This window comes from Arachis ipaensis, chromosome B01 (genome assembly GCF_000816755.2).
Source record: "Arachis ipaensis cultivar K30076 chromosome B01, Araip1.1, whole genome shotgun sequence".
Taxonomy (NCBI): Eukaryota; Viridiplantae; Streptophyta; class Magnoliopsida; order Fabales; family Fabaceae; genus Arachis; species Arachis ipaensis.
The window spans coordinates 136,545,137-136,551,325 of NC_029785.2; positions in this window are offsets into that span (position 1 = coordinate 136,545,137).

A 6,189-nucleotide genomic window follows, 5' to 3' on the forward strand; every position below is an offset into this window, starting at 1 on the left:
ATAAAAGTAAAACTAGAATGCTAATTATTTTTATGTGAAGTTAATATTTAAAAATTATTAAATAATTTAATAAATTTAACTAAATTATTATTTATTCATTTTTAATTATTAATTTTATATGAAATAAATGTCTTTGAGTCTTTATCATAAATAAAAATTGATTTAGTAAAAATTTGTTTGATTTGCATATAAAGTCTTAGTCTAGCGGTGAGAATTTTTATCTTACATAAATATATTTGGATTTAAAATTTGATTGAAGGTAACAATGATAAAAAAAACTATTAGTGTGATGAGTATTATGATGTTATAATATTTAAAATTGAGAGTTATTCAACTCATTCTTCTGAATAAAAAAAAGAATGTATTTTATTCCAAAATAAAAATGTTTTAATTCTCCTACTAAAGCATGAGATGAACTATTTCAACGTTAATTTTTGCATGTTGATTTACAAATTTGGCCTTTAAGATCTTGTTAAAAAAAATTAGTGGTAATATCTAACTTTTGTTCATGTGAACTTTCTGCTGAGAAATGATTTCATAGTATTGATAGTTAAAAAAGGACCCTTTAGGTGAGTAGACTGAAATATTAATGTTCTTCAAAGTGGACGAAAATAATATTTGGGCATAATTCTGTTTTGATTCTTAAGGTTTAAAGTGTCTTATTTAAATTAAAAAAAAATTCATTTAGTTTTAATTTAGTCCCACCGGAGGTCAAAGATAAATAATTAACAAAATGTCCTACATGACAGCAGTATAAAAATAAGGTCGATAATTTAGAGAATAAGTACAAGTTCCAGAGGCACAAAATCAATCGTGGATGCATCAATACATTTATTTATCATTTTTCTTATAATTAAAATGAAATATTTTCTATAAAACTAAAAAAAATGTTAAATACATGTATTGATGCATCTACGGTTGATTTTGTGCCTCTGGAGCTTGTACCTATTCTCCAAATTATCGACCTTGTTTTTATATTGTTGTCATATAGGACATTTCGTTAATTATTTATCTTTGACCTCACGGTGGGACTAAATCGAAGTTAAATAAAACTTTTTTAGATTCAAATAGGACACTTTAAACCTTAAGGACCAAAACAGGATAACGCCCAAACTAATTTAATACTTTATCCGCAATAATATTAGTTGGTGTATGTGCATTTAAAAATATGCATATAAATGAATAAAAAAAAGGAACTAAAACATGAAAGTTGCGAAAAATGGAATATAATTATAATATTCATACTTTCGGAAAGTGGTCTAAGACTAGTAAAAGACATTTAATTTGGCGAAGTCCATTTTCAGAAAATCACTATCAAATGCAAATTGATGAACATGTATATATGCCCCACGACAAGAACAACATACATGAGCCAACACATGAAAATGGATTTATGATTCATTGTCATATGGTGTATATTGGGGGTGAAAATGAGTTGAGCCGAGTTGAATTTTGGCTTAGAAAAATAGCCTAAATTTAGGTTTATTAAATTTTTTTAGACTCTTTTTAAGTTCAAATTCAGTTGTTTAAAAAGTTGACAAGTCTACGAATTTAGTTTAAAAACCTATTTTGTGAATTATAATTTAAAATAATAAATTTAAAAATCTAAATTAATATTAAATATATTTTAGAATTTATAATTAATAATTTATATAGTATAATTTATTTTATATATTAATCGTTAATCACATATTATAACTATATTTATAATTTATAATTTTTTTTAACAAAAAATTATAATTTTAACTAATTTTAATTATTGATTCTTTTATTTTATTTTATTTTGTATTTAATATAAGTGAATAGTTAAAAATCTAAATTAAGAATCATTTATTTTTACAAAAAAATATTATGACGAGCTGACATAACAAACTTCATAGATTTTTTTAAAATCAGAAATGTAAATTTATTATAGATGGAAGATAAGATACGAGTGATAATTAAAAATTCAAACTAAGAATAATTTATTTTTGGAAAAGAAATATTTTAACGAGTCGATCTAACAAACTTAGTAAGTTTTTTTTTAAACTTATAATATGATTTTTTTTAGCTAATAAATTTTTTAAAAAACTCAAATCTAACTTATTTAATAAAATGAGTTGAGTCGAACCTAATCTAAAACGAATCGTGCCATAGCGTTTGTTTTGAGGTATTGAGACAAAGACTGAAAGACTGAGACTCAGTATCATGTTTGTTGGTTCAGAAACTAGTACTAAAATTTCTGTCTCTGTTTCTGTCTCTAAAATTTCAGTATTTCAGTACTTCTAAAAAGTAGGGACATAAGGGACTAAAATTTTTAGAAATAGAAACTGAAACTTTAATAACATTTTATACCTAAAATATCCTCATTTTAATTAGTTAATTTCAATTTTACCATTTGTACAAATTAAATTAGGGTTTCATTTTTGTTTCAATTTATGTCTCCCATTTTACACCAAACAGAATACTGAAATTTATTTCAATCTCTGTCTCTTAATCTCTGTCTCTCAGTCTCGATCTTTCCGTCTCTATCTCTCCACCAAATACTACCTAAGTCTCCGTTAAATAATCCGGCCCACCTCCACTTCTAGGTTCATGTAACTTGGAACATTGTAAGATGTAGATAAATATTCACTAATTAAGTTTGGTTGCAATAGACAAAGGGGGTTCTCTTTCTTGATATTGATATCATTTTTGTGAGGGTAGCACATGTGAGAGAGACCTACCATCCTTGTCTTTATGCCTATAACACCACATGTGATCAAATAACCTAAGGTGCCCCCTTATCCTCCTTAAGATAAAATAAAAGAAAACACATTTATATGGATGGTTCTAACTACTAAGGTTATATATAATATATTAATGGATATTAACCTATTTAATAACTAACTTTTTTGACTTTATAAGTAGGATTATAATCCCATCTCGTGCATATACTTTGTATAATTGATTTTTTTTTTCTTTTTATACAGATGAATAAGGTTGAACATTATTCACTCACTTTTTAATTTTATTATAGAGGTAAGGATGGGGTAGGATTTCGTTATGGAGTTGTTATGGAGTTTAGGTGTGCTTTACATGCATATGGTGTCAACAGGAGAGAAATCAAACTGTGTGAGTGGGAGGAGCCTTGTCGGACGGTCCGATTTGCTCCAATAACACGGATTTCTAAAAAAAAAATTAACTATACACCGATGGTCTAATTTGCTTTGTCGAAGATTCAAAATTTTTCTACTCACAACTCGGACCCTCCGACTTGATCATCATCTTTTCCATATACACAATTCGTATGGTCCAAATTCTTCAAACTGCAGCTCAAAAAAAACTGTCTCACACATTAGTCTAGCACCCCAAAATTTCATAACCAAACACAACACATTCGTGATTTTCATAACCGAAAAAATGAGCAATATTAGAACAACTCCAACGGTTCAAAAATTATGAACCCCATTTTCTGTGTGTCAGTAAAAAAAGAGGCTTTACCGTTGGAGCAAATATCAAATGAGGACCTTCACAAATTTCAAAGCAGGTGAAGCCCTGCTCAGAGGGACTCGGTCTCTCTCCAAAAAAAATGATATTTTATTAATAAAATTAAAAGTTTAAAACTTTATATATATATATATATATGTATTGAATTGTGGTTCCTTGTATTCGTAGTGTTATGTAGTATGTTCTTATTTATTTATTGCGTATTACTGCTATGTGATGTAGTTTGTTTTATTTACTTTTGATGTAAGTTTTTAAATTAGTCAATATTATTGTGTCGTTATTGTTCATGAAAGTGACCGTTGCAAAACTAGCCGTTAAGTAGCCGTTGCAAAAGTAGCCGTTAAGAAAAACTAGCCGTTGCAAAAGTAGCCGTTGCAAAACTAGCCGTTGCAAAACTAGCCGTTACAAAACTAGTTTCTCCACTTATAAATATCAACTATCAATGACTTCACAACTCCACTTCAACTCTTCTTTCTCACCTCGACAGAGACAGTTCCTCCTAATGGAGAAGAGAGAGATATTTTGAGTTCCTATTTACTGTTTATGACGCAAAAGCTGATGTGGAGTTACTTTTTATGACAGGTGGGCCATAAACAGAAACTGGGATGAGTTCCCTACTGGAGATGGTCTTATGACCTCTGTCAAAAAGCATGGAAAAAGGGCAAAAACAAATTTTTTTTTTTATTTCCCCGAAAAGAAAATCTACTTTCATTGGCAGTTGACGATAGCTGTCTGGTTGAAAAATCTATTATTAGTGATTAGAATTCAAAGTACCATGATTAACAAACATAAGTGCAATACTACTTTCATCTCTGTGAATGGATTACCTTTTTCCCCCTCGCTTTATATTATCCTTTTTATTTCACAAAAGTTTAAATAGTTTTCATGCCAATCATTCTATCATGTGATACATATACATGTTTTGAAGCTAAGAAAATAGAAAATTTTGTAACAAGATGAAGGACGAAGAATTTAATTCTTTAGTTTTGTTATTTTATTAGAATAATTTAATTATTGAAGTTAAAAATATAAATGAAATTAAAATATGATAAAATCTCTCAATTTTAGAGAATTTGAATTGGAGGAGAGAGCTTTGGTTAATCAATAACAAATTTTAAAATTTTACTTTTCTAATAATAAAACTCAAACAAAATTCAATCCTAAAACTTTTCATTTCACATCCTAAATATTTAAAAAATATTATAAATTAGTATTTTTACCTGTAATAATATTACAGAAATATAAATTTTTTAAAATTACGGTCCACTTTGTTCTAATAGTATAGATTATGCATGTCGCAAAAGATTTATAAAATTAAACTACTTTTACAAAAAAAAGTCGTAAATTGACAAAAGTCTCTGGTTAAGAAAACCAAGGTGTAAACCCCGTTAAATTAGTAGATAATTAGCCAATAAATTAGTTTTTAATAAAGAAGATTAGAAATACGAATATTATATTAGATTATGATAGAACTCGTCGAAACAAGAATTTTGACACTAATTTCAAAGAAAACAGTCCAAGATTGGACTGAATGGGCCGAACCGAACCTAAACCGGACCCGTAGGCCCAACCAGGCCAGCCTTTAAATGAGCTCACGTTCCTTTTCTTCCTCGTTTTGGCTGCAGCAACATGAAGCATACAGGGAGAGAAAGGAACGCCGAAAACCGTCGGCAAAATTCAATTCACCGTAGCTTCTCCGTCCGAGCTCCGATCGCTGCCGTTTGCGGCCACGCGTCCACCGCGTCGACCTCTACATTTCTACCGGAACAATTTCATAGGTAACTTGTTATTTCACACTCAGCCTCCTCTTCCCCCAATTTTTGAATTTTGAGTAGGAATGTTAAATTTATTTAATTTCTGATGTTTTAGTATCCAATTAACTTGAGGAAAACGTTCACTCTTACTTATGTGAAGCTTGGGTAAGGTGAGGAAGCCATAATTCCATTTTAATTTCATTGAATTTGAGCTTTGAGTATTAAATTGGGTATATATGTGTTATAAATGTGTATTAGGTTGTGAATAAATAATTGGAACTTGAAATTGGAAATACCAGAACTCGGAGGAAGCTGTGTAGTGGAGGTTTTGGGGCTGTGTTTGATTTTAATTAAATTACTTTGGTCGCTACGTGGAAATCGGCTAAGGTATGGTTTAGGTTTCTTGCATTTAATATATAATGTTCTGTGAAAACTTAGCTAGATGACCATAGGATAAGTTGGATTACATGTGTATATTTAATACTTAGTATCCTATTGATGAACATAGTTGGTTTGGTACTTGTTGACTAACTGGTGATTTGGTGAATTATTGATTTGAGGTATAACTATTGTGGAGGTTGTTGTGATAATGAGGTATTTTGTGTTATGAGCCTAGAATTTGTGAACTATGATTCTTAGTTGAATTTTGATTGTTGGATTTGAATATTGTATGAGTATAATTATTGATCTGAGGTAGATTTATTATGGTGATTGTTATGATGATAAGGAAGGGTATGTTGAATTGAAAAGAATGCAGGTTTGGACTCGAAAAGGGTGGCAAAGTCCGAGTTTTAGAAGAGATGTTGACGAAATTTTATAAAAATTAGAGATTTTGTTTAGATGATTATTTAAAAATATTTAGATTCAAAGGTTATATGGTTTGATTTTGAGTTATTAAAAAGATGAGTATGTTTTAAGTTTGATTTATTTAGAAAAGAATGAATTATGTTTTGAATTAGAACTATTG